At 39.9% G+C, this 16,308-nt stretch overlaps 1 long non-coding RNA gene across 1 annotated transcript; it reads left to right on the forward strand.

Moving 5' to 3' along the window:
• The first annotated feature begins 5,279 nt into the window (after window positions 1-5,279).
• On the forward strand, window positions 5,280-16,202 carry LOC124278584. The gene is made up of 3 exons (XR_006899125.1): window positions 5,280-5,346; window positions 14,137-14,287; window positions 16,122-16,202. It is a non-coding gene; the product is annotated as an uncharacterized LOC124278584 (long non-coding RNA).
• Window positions 16,203-16,308: the final 106 nt, after the last annotated feature.

The raw sequence follows: 16,308 nt of genomic DNA on the forward strand, positions 1-16,308 counted from the left end.
AAGAAAGCAGTGCATCATCTTCAACTTACTCTCTATGGGAAGCCTATTCCGAACCTTGAGTCCATCAAACATGTTTGAATTGAACTCCACAAGAACTTCAACTCGTGGGATCGCTCAATCAAAGCCTGCTCCAAACTGAAAGCTGCAATGATGTCTGTGCTAAAGTCTAATGCCCTGAACCCTATCACTAGCTCTAAAATACTGCAAACAATCTGTCTTCCAAAAGTGTGTTACGGATGCGAACTCTGGTCCTGCCTCACCAAAAGTGAAATATCGGCCCTTGAAAGAGCACAACGTTTCTGCATTAAAGTGATTCAAGATCTCCCCAAAACAACCAGGACTGACGTGTGTAATGCTCTGCTAGGATAGTTACCCATAGAAGCCCACATCAACAAAAGCAAACTCTTGTTCTTCGGAAGGCTGTGCCACACCTCTTCCAGGAATACAAGCTACAAGCTACTTATGACACGAATCTTTGCCTTGAGAAACAACTGTATGGTTGACCCAGGAGGATTCATCTCAGACATACTTCGTATCCTAACGAAGTATAACTTGTGTGACTATCTGAAAGAAGTCTACTACTCTGGACGTCTCTGCCAATACACACGATGGAAGCAGATTGTCAAAAATGCAATCTTTGATGCTGAAACTGTAGCATGGCACCAACGTGTCGACGCTGACCCTGAAATGAGACATTTCTTGAAAATCCATCCTGTGCTGGTCCCACACAGAGCCTGGTTCATTGCCCGACAATTCCCACATCTTAAACAGCAATGCAAATTTGTGGTCAAGCTATGTGCATCATGGCGCCCATAGGTGCACAAGGCATATGTGAGCTGTGTCAGTCACGCTTCAAAGACTTACTCATCCATACCCTCTGTCATTGTACAGATAAGATGAGTGAACAAGATAAAGTGTGGCTTGAAATCTCAAGCATTGGTCCAATAGAACTGGGAGTGAACCAACCTGACGAGGATGTGGTATGCTGTCTTTTATCATGCACTCCATGTGTCCCTTTGGATGACACTGACAACACCATCTACTCTTCTCTGGTCGTTCAAGGATTGTATAGACTGTGTAAATACACCAGATTTACCTTATCGTAAAGTGACTTAAAACCAAACTCATCTCATCCAGTGCTGCTCCAATGACTCTAATGTATTCTTCATTTTAAATACCTCTCCTACTTAATGTACGTTTTCTTCCTGTCCGTGTTATTGTACTCTCCTATGGAGGAATAAAGAATATTATGAGCTGACGTTCCTTCGCTCGGAGTTTGAGCTGTTTCACCGTGGGTTGAGGAGGTTCGTCTTTCATTCCGAGCATGTACGTACAAAGTAAGTGACCCCCCTCCCCCTTCCCATATTTTGAGAGAGAGAGAGAGAGAGAGAGAGAGAGAGAGAGAGAGAGAGAGAGAGAGAGAGAGAGAGTGTGTGTGTGTGTGTGTGTGTGTGCGCGTAAGTGAGAAAACATACCTTCTGGAGCTGAAGCTTTGTGTTCCGCTTTGCATCGTACTTCCTCGGTTTTTGGCTTCTTACTGGTGACAATGCTGCTGACCATCTTCATTTGTTCCTCATTTACTCTCTTGTACGTCCGCACACCTGCCATAGTTGTATAAAAAACAAAGGTACTATTAAAGAACAATCAGATAAATTCCCAAATTCATGCTGTCAACTCAATTTCACAACCCAATTCAAGCTCATTAGGGACCGTTCATGATTTATGGCAATGAGTGTGTGTGATGATTTTAAATGGGTGAGGGGGTGTGGTGTGTGTGTCACCCGTTTTGTTTTTGCAAGAGAGGGAAGAGTGACATCGCGAGTTACACATAACCCGAGCCTTGTAACATTTGCACCTTTGTGTCTGACATCTTTTTGTGCCACTACAGTTACATTTCACAAAACCCTGTCAGCCACATACAGACTCTGACTGGACGGCAGATCTCAGCGATACAAGTTTCTTAGTCGACATATCTGTAATTGTGGCACACACATCAAACTGGTTGTGTGAATACTCTCCACACAAGACACCGGCTTTTATAGCAAGTGTTTACATGCCGTTGTCAGTAATGTCCACAACAACTCCTATCAAATTCTTTGGATCGGCCCCCCCTCTGTCAGCACCAGGAATTGGTATTGTCACATTGGCACCCACTGCAACCTCAGAGAGAACAGTCTTGCTCCGTTTCACCATCTCTCTGCTTGAAGAATCTGCTACCGTCTTCTTGTGTTCACTGATGCCTTTATGTCTCTCAGCAACAAGGTCAGTTGATGGAGAGTGTTCTGGTTGCGGCTCTTGTTTTGGTTGCCGCTCTTGTTCTGGTTGCGGCTCTGGTTCTGGTTGCGGCTCTGGTTCTGGTTGTGGCTCTTGTTCTGGTTGTGGCTCTTGTTCTGGTTGTGGCTCTTGTTCTGGTTGCGGCTCTGCTGGTTCTGGTTGTGGCTCTGGTTGCGGCTCTCGTTGTGCTTGTGGCTCTTGTTGTGCTCTTGCGGCTCTCGATTGCTCTTGCTCAAGATGATCTGATTCTCGTTGTTGATCTGCCAAATGTACTGTATCTGACGGCAGGGCGTTGAGTAGGTCATCCTCGCTTCGAAGTCTAGAAACAACCCCTGTTGGGAGACTGGACGAGTTGAGACCAACGGAGGCATCAGAGCCAGTGAAAGCAGCGAAGGGTGTCATCTTGATGCCACTGTGATAACTGGAGTTCTTCTGGAACTGGACGAACTTCAAGCCCATGGTCCTCCAACCCGTTGTCCTGTGTTCAGCTAACCAGGCAGTAAGCATATCCTTCACATAACAATTTGCACGGTCAACAGAACCTTGAGATTGAGGATAACCGGGCTTACCATGGATAATGGCGAGATCAGGCACAAAATAGGAAAGTTCATCAATGATCTTGGCTGTGAGCTCAAATACATTGTCACTTTGTAGAATAGCAGGTGCCCCAGTGAACAGAAAAATATCTAACAACTGGTAAGCCACACATGCAATATTTACAAGAGAGTATTGTCAAAACAAACACCGAGAATGCGATATATTCATTTCAGGGTATATGTAAAAACAGTGCCGTGATTTTCGGGGATTTTGTTAAATGCCTAGGAATTCCAGGGATTTTGTGAAACCACCGAGTGAATCAGGAATTTTATAAAATCTCTGAAATTTTCAGTGATTCTACAAAATCACTGATTTGACATATTCACTGTAACATATATACATTAAAATATAAAGCACATAAAAAATATAGAAGGCGTAAACCACGAATGGTAACGAGAGACTCTGTAGACAGATTTTATTTAACCATGTTACAACATGCACCATTTTACAGGAATTATAAATAGTTATATTATAAAATATTACGTAATTTTACAAAATATTACGACATATTTAAATTATACATACACATTTATACAAGTACCTTATAAATTTATTAAAAACGTAATTTATTAAAGATGAGACTCTGAATCAGTAAACATTCCATTTTGAAACTGGTGTCTCAGTTCTTGAAGACGACGTTCCAGGTCTCGGTATTTCTTCTTCTTCGTGGGTTGTCTGGCATCCGGCATATTGCACCAACTTGTGCTCAGTGTTGGTCTGCTCCCTGGACAGGAACGTGATGAATTAAAAAACCCTTCTCTGTGCATTTCCAGGAAACCCAGTCTGGTAGCTGAAGTACAATAAGTACTATTGAGTATGGTACTGTATTGAAAAATAAAAGTTTTAACTTTGTGTCACAGGTTTATACTGATACGGTCCCCAGTAATCCCTTTGTTTTGCTATTTGACATGCCTGATTGCTTCAGTAATTATGAACAAAATTTCCCTACACTATGAGGAGACCCCTCCAGGTTAACTCTCAGTGCGATACCGGGAATAGCACCTCGAGAAGAACTTTTCCCTTGGCTGATCGGGTTTGACAACCCTATGCCTCTACCTCAATATATTTATTGGGAACATCTTCAATAAATAAATGCAGAACCATTCAATGTTTTAAAATTTTATTATTACATCTTCACATTGCAGTTAATAATAATTCAACTAAAATAAGTATGTTTTTGACCTTGTGGTTTATGCGAAATAACAACCTTAAGCTCATGATTCGGTTCGATAAAGAACGGTTTCCTCCTGACTCGGTTCCCTTGAGATGGTTATCATGGCGAACCACTCGCTTGGCGGTTAGTATTTCAGCCGTAGTCAACGTGCTCGGGTATTGATACCTATGTGATTCGCTGAAGATTGTGTGCCAGAATCTTGAAAATGACCGCAAATGTTAACGGCATAGGACCATAGTTATCAGCTCTACTAAATCGATATCGACAGTTTGTCGTTCTTTGTGCTTTTAACTTTGCCATTTTGTAATTCGTTGAGGTCAGTTCATCCAGATAACTGGAAAAATTGAGGTTTGGATAAGTTAACTTACTATGATTAATGGTAACATATTAATACTTGAGGTGTTGCGATGCTTTTTTCCGTGTGTATATATACACACTACTCAAGATCTTGTAATTATTACAATATAAATGTCGGTACTTAACTGGCGTACCCTCAAGATCAGCCATGCTAATTATTACAATATAAATGTCGGTACACTGGCGTACCCTCAAGATCAGCCATTGCTAATTATTACAATATAAATGTCGGTACCACTGGCGTACCCCTCAAGATCAGCCATTGCTAATTATTACAATATAAATGTCGGTACCACTGGCGTACCCTCAAGATCAGCCATTGCTAATTATTACAATATAAATGTCGGTACCACTGGCGTACCCTCAAGATCAGCCATTGCTAATTATTACAATATAAATGTCGGTACCACTGGCGTACCCTCAAGATCAGCCATTGCTAATTTTTACAATATATATGTCGGTATCACTGGCGTACCCACTAGAACAACAACAGTTAATTATTACAATTTGAATGTGAGTGTATGTCTGTGCTCTAGGACAGAAGGGCAACCACCTGTCATTACAATGATACATATGTCGTAGCCACTTGAACACTCTTTAAATCAGCAAAACTGTTTAATCTTCGAAAACATTAATGCTGTTATTTGTAAACAGTGCGATCTTAACTTTGGAAAGAAAGATTTATGTTTGTGTTGCCTTTAATCGTTGTAGTCTACTCCAGAGATAATTTCGGTGAAGTTCAACGACTAAGGTCAGTTGAAAATATAGAGTAGCCAATCTCGACCCAGGTGTGTTGAGTGAGAAGGGATGGGCTGACTTACTCAGATACCACACCACAACACTATAAAAATGTCTCCTCTAGATCAGCTGAGCACTTTCAACTTTCAACATGAAGGCTATCTTTTTCCTCGCTCTTGCATCCCTCTTCGTCCTCGGTGCCGTCGGTGAGTCAGTGTGTCCTCTCACTTGGTGATTTCATGTATCAGTTACCCTTTGATGTGTTCCTGAATTGTTGTATACATGGTGCATGCTTAATGGAAAATTAACAGTCTTTATAACCATTTTCTATAGCACATATTCGATACCTCCAGACAACGATTAAGCCATAACATAAGGTATTAGTAAGGTCGTTTCGTTCTCACACGACATGCATTATTACAAAATAGAGTAAAGCGTAAATTTGTTATGAAATGGGGTGTAACTTGGAGTATATCTTGATTATTGCACTGACGAATACATTTTTCTACCCCACTCATTTGATGCCTGCAGACAACGACTAGCCATAACATAAGATCTTGAAATGGTCCTTCCGTTGGGGTGAAATGGGGTTAGTTTAACTTCACCATGGTCATGACTATTGCACGTGCATAACAAAGGTTTATGAATAAAGTTTCCAGATGTTTTAGGATTTAGTAGTAGGCGGTTTGTTTTAACACTTGCATGTTATGGGCATAAGAAAGACTAAAGCGTCTGGAATAGGGTGACTTTTGAGATTTTTAGGAAGGAGTCGTGTTTTTGAGAAAAAATATTTATAGGCAACATATCTCAGCCATGTTGACTTCCCAAGGCAATGTACATCCAGACAATTGAAGCAAGTATTTAGAATATAGGGTTATAAATATCCTCATGTGCATTAATCAAGCTTTTTGGTGCCAACTCATTTGGAACATTCTTATATAGGTATTCATCCGAGGAGAAGGTTTGATCCATTTGAACTGTTTTATACCACTATTTCCCAGTTTTCTTCCACATATCAGAACGACTTTTCAGACGGTACCCTAACTTATCCTTTCCTTTAACACGTTCTTCATGAATGCTTCAAAACGTCAAATTATTTGTCTTTTAAAGCAAGCAAACCATGGATAGAAATGCCTGTGTGTCTTATGGTGTAGCAACACGTGTTTTCGCTGGCTATACTACAACACATATTGAATACAGACAGTACTGATTGAAACTACATCTCATAATAAATATCTTGGCATTGTATTCTCCTGCGGAAACATGTTTTCAAGAGCATGTGAGACACTTTCCCAACAAGCAGAAAAGGCACTTTACCCAATTAAACGCTTCATTAACAAAATTATAAATCTGCCAATCGAGGAAACATTCAAGCTATTTGATGTCAAGATTGAGCCTATACTTTTATATGGAGCTGAGCTTTGGGGATGGAATAAACGTAAATCAATTGAAAAGGTTCATTCAAGTTTTTGTAAATATATATTACAGATCGGTTCCAGGGCATCAAGTAACGCCGTTCCTCGATCTCGAGAAATTGACCAAAGCAATCAAAACAATGAAAAATAACCTGGCATTGACGGATTTTCTATTGAATTCTTTAAATTCTTCTGGACCGATCTAAAATTCTGGATTTACAGATATGTAAAAGAAACATTTGAAAAGGGAGTATTAACTTTTATCATCCAAAACTGTGTTCCACAGGAGATATCGCTTGTGTGAGATCAAACGATATCTCCTAGGAGATATCGTTTTGACAGTAGATTTTGTACAATGCCCTGACAATGCTATGACGTCATGTACTTGATGACGTCACAATGTTATGACATCACTGCACTGCAAGTGTAATGGCAATATCATGTTCAGAGATGTACATTTTTCATTGAAAATTAATGAAGAGTGATTTTGGATGATAAATAGAATCTCACCCTCGTGTCTTCTGATATCAAATATATCAACACTCGTTGATAAAGTAAAAATATCCTAGGCAAGCCTCGGATATTTGTAACTTTATCAACTCGTGTTGATATAATTGATATCAGAAGACACTTGGGTGAGATTCTCTATATGATGTTCTTTTTGAAGCGAACTTATCTAACATGCCTGGTCTATTGCCCTTAATTGATTTCGAAAAAGCCTTCGATACGGTATCCAAGAGATTTGTCATACAGGTATTGGAAAACTTTGGCTTTGGACCCAAGATGATAACATGGCTGAAAATACTCACCCAAAACTCCACCTCTTGGGTAATACAAAATGGGCATATTTCTTTTTCTCTCAAAATGAAAGGGGCTGTCGACAATGTGATCCTCTCTCACCTTACTTATTTCTTTTAGTGGCTGAAATAGTAGGTAATATGATTCGTCAAAATCCTGATATTAACGGTATCACTCTTACTGGTACAGAAAATAAACTAGGTCAGTTTGCAGATGACACCCAACTTTTTTTAGACGGAAGTGAAGATAGCTTAAGAGCTGCTATTAACCTTTGTCATGTTAATGTTCCCATGTCGGAACATGTCATAAAAGGCTTTGTAACTTTTTTATGCGTGAAGATAAATTAATGCTTTTGGACCATATTGATCTCAAGACAATTGCCATTGTTCTAACATTTCAAAATCATACTTGGCAAAATGGCAAAAGAAATTTTATCATGGTAGCAAATTCAAATTTTGAATTGAAGTTAAATGTTCCCATATGGGAACATTGGCAGGATCATCGTTAAAATCAATATATTCACATAAACTGCATTAACAGACAGTAAAACCAATAAATTTATTTATGTTATTGAATTTACTGTCCCTTTTGACAGCAATGTGATTGGCAAGATTCACGAAAAGCATGCTAAATATGCGGAACTCGGCATGTAAATGTCTCGCTTGCATCCCATCTATACTGTCATCAGCCTCCCCATTATTCTCGGTGCCCTTGGTTTGATCCTCCTGATCTCTTGGCGCAGATCAGGAGAATGCCGGGTTCTCAACCGGGGAGCAGAAGTCTACATATTCTCCAGAAAGGTCTTGGTGGGTTCGACTAGGCAGCGTTTCATTCGCTGTCTTGGCTGCATGTAGAATGGTCAAGGGCCCTGAGCTGATAATGAGCCTTACCAGCCTGACGGTGCCAGGATCACCCTCTCTGCTACATATTATTTATAATCTGAAAAACATAATAATGATATATATTTATAGCGCCTAACTTCCTCCATCCATACAGGTTGACCCCGTGAAGGTCCGGGTTAGAATGAACCTTCAGTAACCCATGCTTGTCGTAAGAGGCGGCTAACAGGATCAGGTGGTCAGGCTCGCTGACTTGGTTTGACACATGTCATCGGTTCCCAATTGTGCAGATCGATGCTCATGCTGTTGATCACTGGATTGTTTGCTCCAGTTTCGATTATTTACAGACCGCCGCCATATAGCTGGAATATTGCTGAGTGCGGCGTAAAACAAAACTCACCTCACTCGCTCCATACAGGTTGCTCAGTGGTAATTTGTACGGGAGATAGGGTCTGATGGGTCCTGATAGGCGAAGATGGTCGACAGAACGGGTAGGTTGGTATATCCTGACAAGGCTTCTGAGATAGTGACATGATGATTGATTGTAGACACAGTTTTGGACTGGAAGAAATATCTTGGACTGAATCATGAAATTCACGGGCAGCCATTGAGGGCATTCGGGATAGGCGATATATGCTCCAGTTTGTGGCGTGCGCGTTGCAACCCTCTGCTGCTGCATTCTGGATTTGCTGTAACTTTTTGATCAGAGATAAAGGAATGTGGAAGAAATCGTTTCTCTCACACGACATGCATTATTTCAAAATAGAGTAAAGCGTAAATTTGTTATGAAATGGGGTTTAACTTGGAGAATATCTTGATTTTCTACCCCACTCATTTGATGCCTGCAGACAACAACTAGCCATAACATAAGATCTTGAAATGGTCCTCCCGTTGGGGTGAAATGGGGTTAGTTTAACTTCACAATTGTCATGACTATTGCACGTGCATAACAAAGGTTTATGAATAAAGTTTCCAGATGTTTTAGGATTAGCAGTAGGCGGTTTGTTTTAACACTTGCATGTTATGGGCATAAGAAAGACTAAAGTGTCTGGACTAGGGTGATTTTTGAGATTCTTAGGAAGGAGTCGTGTTTTTGTAAAAAAATATTTATAGGCAACATATCTCAGCCATGTTGAATTCCCAAGGCAATGTACATCCAGACAACTGAAGCACGTATTTAGAATATAGGGTTATAAATATGCACATGTGCATTAATCAAGCTTTTTGGTGCCAACTCATTTGGAACATTCTTATATAGGTATTCATCCGAGGAGAAGATGTGATCCATTTTTGAACTGTTTTATACCACTATTTCCCAGTTTTCTTCCACATATCAGAACGACTTTTCAGACGGTACCCTAACTTATCCTTTCCTTTAACACGTTCTTCATGACTGCTTCAAAACCGTCAAATTATTTGTCTTTTAAAGCAAGCAAACCATGGATAGAAATGCCTGTGTGTCTGTTGGTGTAGCAACACATGTTTTCGTTGGCTATACTACAACACATATTGAATACAGACAGTACTGATTGAAACTACATCTCATAATAAATATTTTGGCATTGTATTCTCCTGCAGAAACATGTTTTCAAAAGCATGTGAGACACTTTCCCAACATGCAGAAAAGGCACTTTACCCAATTAAACTCTTCATTAACAAAATTATAAATCGAGGAAACATTCAAGCTTTTGATGTCAAGATTGAGCCTATACTTTTATATGGAGCTGAGCTTTGGGGATGGAATAAACGTAAATCAATTGAAAATGTAAATATATATTACAGATCGGTTCCAGGGCATCAATGTAACGCCGTTCCTCGATCTCGAGAAATTACCAAAGCAATCAAAACAATGAAAAATAACCTGGCATTGACGGATTTTCTATTGAATTCTTTAAATTCTTCTGGACCGATCTAAAATCCTGGATTTCAGATATGTAAAAGAAACATTTGGGAGTATTAACTTTTATCATCAAAACAAGGAGATATCGCTTGTGTGAGATCAAACGATATCTCCTAGGAGATATCGTTTTGACAGTAGATTTTGTACAATTGATAATGCTATGACGATGTACTTGATGACGTCACAATGTTATGACATCACTGCACTGCAAGTGTAATGGCAATATCATGTTCAGAGATGTACATTTTTTCATTGAAAATTAATGAAAGTGATTTTGGATGATAAATACACCCTCGTGTCTTCTGATATAAAATAAACACTCGTTGATAAAGTAAAATATCCTAGGCAAGCCTCGGATATTTGTAACTTTATCAACTCGTGTTGATATAATTGATATGTTCTATATGATGTTCTTTTGAAGCGAACTTATCTAACATGCCTGGTCTATTGCCCTTAATTGATTTCGAAAAAGCCTTCGATACGGTATCCAAGAGATTTGTCATACAGGTATTGGAAAACTTTGGCTTTGGACCCAAGATGATAACATGGCTGAAAATACTCACCCAAAACTCCACCTCTTGGGTAATACAAAATGGGCATATTTCTTTTTCTCTCAAAATGAAAGGGGCTGTCGACAATGTGATCCTCTCTCACCTTACTTATTTCTTTTAGTGGCTGAAATAGTAGGTAATATGATTCGTCAAAATCCTGATATTAACGGTATCACTCTTACTGGTACAGAAAATAAACTAGGTCAGTTTGCAGATGACACCCAACTTTTTTAGACGGAAGTGAAGATAGTTTAAGAGCTGCTATTAACCTTTGTCATGCCAATGTTCCCATGTCGGAACATGTCATAAAAGGCTTTGTAACTTTTTTATGCGTGAAGATAAATTAATGCTTTTGGACCATATTGATCTCAAGACAATTGCCATTGTTCTAACATTTCAAAATCATACTTGGCAAAATGGCAAAAGAAATTTTATCATGGTAGCAAATTCAAATTTTGAATTGAAGTTAAATGTTCCCATATGGGAACATTGGCCGGATCATCGTTAAAATCAATATATTCACATAAACTACATTGATAGACAATAAAACCAATGAATTTATTTATGCTATTGAATTTACTGTCCCTTTTGACAGCAATGTGATTGGCAAGATTCACGAAAAGCATGCTAAATATGCGGAACTCGGCATTGAAATGTCTCGCTTGCATCCCAACTATACTGTCATCAGCCTCCCCATTATTCTCGGTGCCCTTGGTTTGGCTCCTCCTGATCTCTTGGCGCAGATCAGGAGAATGCCCGGGTTCTCAACCGGGAGCGGGAAGTCTACATATTCTCCAGAAAGGTCTTGGTGGGTTCGACTAGGCAGCGTTTCATTCGCTGTCTTGGCTGCATGTAGAATGGTCAAGGGCCCTGAGCTGATAATGAGCCTTACCAGCCTGACGGTGCCAGGATCACCCTCTCTGCTACATATTATTTATAATCTGAAAAACATAATAATGATATATTTCTATAGCGCCTAACTTCCTCCATCCATACAGGCTGACCCGTGAAGGTCCGGGTTAGAATGAACCTTCAGTAACCCATGCTTGTCGTAAGAGGCGGCTAACAGGATCAGGTGGTCAGGCTCGCTGACTTGGTTTGACACATGTCATCGGTTCCCAATTGTGCAGATCGATGCTCATGCTGTTGATCACTGGATTGTTTGCTCCAGTTTCGATTATTTACAGACCGCCGCCATATAGCTGGAATATTGCTGAGTGCGGCGTAAAACAAAACTCACTCACTCGCTCCATACAGGTTGCTCAGTGGTAATTTGTACGGGAGATAGGGTCTGATGGGTCTGATAGGCGAAGATGGTCGACAGAACGGGTAGGTTGGTATATCCTGACAAGGCTTCTGAGATAGTGACATGATGATTGATTGTAGACACAGTTTTGGACTAGAAGAAATATCTTGTACTGAATCATGAAATTCACGGGCAGCCATTGGAGGGCATTCGGGATAGGCGATATATGCCCAGTTTGTGGCGTGCGCGTTGCAACCCTTGCTGCTGCATTCTGGATTTGCTGTAACTTTTTGATCAGAGATAAAGGAATGTGGAAGAAAAGGGAGTTACAATAATCCAGTCGTGATGTGATGAGGGTCTGCATAAGACGTTTTGTCGTTTTATTGTCAAGACGATGGCGGATTTGACTGATGTTGTGAATGTGGAAGAGGCAAGTTTTGCCTAAGTTCTTGACTTTTTCAAGGGACATGCTGGATTGAAATATGATTCCAAGATTTTTTGCAGATGGAGTTGTTCCGACACTGATGTAGCCAATGTTAAGCGAGAGAAATGCAGGCACTTTCAAAAACTTCTGTTTAGAACCAAGTAGTAGAAATTCTGTTTTACTGTCATTTAATTTGAGAAAATTCACAGTCATCCATGATCCAACTTTGCTCACACAGGTTTCAATTTGACTGATTCCAGTAGGTGCATTCAGATGGCTTTATCGATATGTAGATCTGATTGTTGTCAGCATAGAGATCAAACATCAAACTGGGTTTCCTGATTATATCACCTACTGGAAGGATAGATATGCTGAAAAGCAAAGGCCCCAGAACTGAACTCTGCGAAACACCAACGTTAACTGCTGTCGGAAGTGAGGTAACCTCGCCAATCTTGACAACCTGTTCTAGCGGACAGATAGGATTTGATCCAAGAAAGAGCCTTTCCTTTAACACTGAGTCTTTCCTCCAAGTGAGAAAGCAGTATCGTGTGGTCTAGGATGTCGAAGGCTGATGATAAATCAGGAAGGACCAGCAGGGTGCTGGTCCACTGCCCTCATGACGTCGTTATGGACACGATCATGCGCAGTCTCTGTGCTATGTTTTGATTTGTAAGCACTCTGGAAGGGTTAAAACAGGTTGTTATTGAGTAGGTGTTCTTCCAAGCCTTGGTGAAACAATTTTCTCCAAACATTTTGAAATGAGATACAGATTAGATACTGGCCGGTAGTTTTTTTAACTCCGGATTTAAATTGGCCTTTTCAATGAGAGGAGTGACGACTGCCTGTTTGAAAACTTTGGGAACCGTGGCATCCTTAAGTTGGATAATGGACTGATGAGAGAAGCAAAGCTTGCTTTAAATAGCCATGTTGGTATGGCTTTCAGGGTAAAAGCTGCTTTAGCTTTGTATATAACATGTCTTACTTAAGTTAAGAAAAGTTCAGACAAATATGTACTACTGAAACATTACTCATTGAAAACCAGATTCTGCAGAGTAGTCTAATATCAAGTTCTTGGCGTATATCCCATATCTTGGCGTGGAAGAAAACGGCAAATCTGTTGGCTAGAGTACAATTTGTATCCCGCTTCAAGAGACTGTTTAACAAAGAATATATGGCAACAGAACAAGCACGAATGACAACAAAACTAGACTTCAGGGGAGCATGCTTATCCAATATTCGTGATAAGCAAGTAGTTAACACACCAGTCTTATCATCAACTCCACAAGAATCAGAGAGTGACTGCAGCAGCTCAGAAGATTCAATGTCATTGGAAAATGTCTAATATCTATATTTCAAGTCTTCCTGTAGCTAATTTCATTTCTCTCTTGCTGAGTTTTAGTAAGTGTGACAGAGCACTGAATAAGTGAATGATCAGATATCTGTTTGTAACTAACATCAACGACATCCAGAATATCATATGACTAGTTATGACTAGTTCTAGTGTATGACCTGATCGATGAGTTGGACCAGACACGTGCTGTAGGAGACTGAAAGATGTCACAGAAGGATTTAGCAAAGGAGTCAGACAGAGAATCAACATGGATATAAAAAACCCATATTAGATTTACGGAGATGTTTGACAAAACTTCGTTGCAATGTACATGATTTTAATGTTAATTCGTATAGATACTCCCAAAACTATGAAACTGCGTTTTGTAGTTCCTGTGTGACTGAACTAGAAGATAAATTCCACATTACATTATTATATCCTCTTTACAATGAGTATCGCTGTGTCCCTTTACGTCAACTGCTGTCGGTTTCAGAAGCCCAGACTGGGTGTGGCCCAATCACTGTGTGTGTCGAGGACAGGATCTGCTCCCTTGAGTGCCCCGGATGCAATGGTACCCCCAAATGTGTTCACAATGGCTTCCTCGGCCACTGCGAATGTAATAGCAGCTAGGATGGAAAGCCTTGGTATGCTGACTTCTCACTACTGCCGATCGTGCGAATAACGAATAAGCAATATTTTCTCTCTCTCACTCACTCACTCACTCGAGACTAGAACCATGTATCAACATGTCATGAGACTAGAACCATGTATCATCATGTCATGAGACTAGAACCATGTATCATCATGTCATGAGACTAGAACCATTTATCATCATGTCATGAGACTAGAACCATGTCATCATGTCTAGACTAGAACCATGTATCATCATGTCATGAGACTAGAACCATGTATCATCATGTCATGAGACTAGAACCATGTATCATCATGTCATGAGACTAGAACCATGTATCATCATGTCATGAGACTAGAACCATGTATCATCATGTCATGAGACTAGAACCATGTATCATCATGTCATGAGACTAGAACCATATATCGTCATGTCATGAGACTAGAACCATGTATCATCATGTCATGATGACTGAGACTAGAACCATGTATCATCATGTCATGAGACTAGAACCATGTATCATCATGTCATGAGACTAGAACCATATAGTGTCATGTCATGAGACTAGAACCATGTATCATCATGTCATGAGACTAGAACCATGTAACATCATGTCATGAGACTAGAACCATGTATCATCATGTCATGAGACTAGAACCATGTATCATCATGTCATGAGACTAGAACCATGTATCATCATGTCATGAGACTAGAACCATGTATCATCATGTCATGAGACTAGAACCATGTATCATCATGTCATGAGACTAGAACCATGTATCATCATGTCATGAGACTAGAACCATGTATCATCATGTCATGAGACTAGAACCATGTATCATCATGTCATGAGACTAGAACCATGTATCATCATGTCATGAGACTAGAACCATGTATCATCATGTCATGAGACTATCACGCACATGTAACATCATGTCATGAGACTAGAACCATGTATCATCATGTCATGTCATGAGACTAGAACCATGTATCATCATGTCATGAGACTAGAACCATGTATCATCATGTCATGAGACTAGAACCATGTATCATCATGTCATGAGACTAGAACCATGTATCATCATGTCATGAGACTAGAACCATGTATCATCATGTCATGAGACTAGAACCATGTATCATCATGTCATGAGACTAGAACCATGTATCATCATGTCATGAGACTAGAACCATGTATCATCATGTCATGAGACTAGAACCATGTATCATCATGTCATGAGACTAGAACCATATATCGTCATGTCATGAGACTAGAACCATGTATCATCATGTCATGAGACTAGAACCATGTATCATCATGTCATGAGACTAGAACCATGTATCATCATGTCATGAGACTAGAACCATCATATCATCATCATGTCATGAGACTAGAACCATGTATCATCATGTCATGAGACTAGAACCATGTATCATCATGTCATGAGACTAGAACCATGTAACATCATGTCATGAGACTAGAACCATGTATCATCATGTCATGAGACTAGAACCATGTATCATCATGTCATGAGACTAGAACCATGTAACATCGTGTCATGAGACTAGAACCATGTATCATCGTGTCATGAGACTAGAACCATGTATCATCGTGTCATGAGACAAGAACCATATAGTGTCATGTCATGAGACTAGAACCATGTATCATCATGTCATGAGATTAGAACCATGTATCATCATGTCATGAGACTAGAACCATGTATCATCATGTCATGAGACTAGAACCATGTATCATCATGTCATGAGACTAGAACCATGTAACATCATCAGACCAGGGCTGTGTCATGTCACGTTACCACGCTCCTGTTAACATATATTTCTGTTTTCAGGGACAATCTCTCTGGTGGTGCCGGTAGACAACGTGAATATTTGTGAACCTAATTTATTGAGAATAAATTCGCTGTTATAAATACGTGTACTCGTACTTCTATGATAATGTTCCTACGTCTGAAACGTAAGTGTCCTTATGTCTACACGTGCAGTGCAGATGGGTTACACGTGCATTGCACCGAGTGT

The sequence above is a fragment of the Haliotis rubra genome, unplaced genomic scaffold (assembly GCF_003918875.1).
Source record: "Haliotis rubra isolate DU_JTF1 unplaced genomic scaffold, ASM391887v1 Scf24, whole genome shotgun sequence".
Classification (NCBI taxonomy): domain Eukaryota; kingdom Metazoa; phylum Mollusca; class Gastropoda; order Lepetellida; family Haliotidae; genus Haliotis; species Haliotis rubra.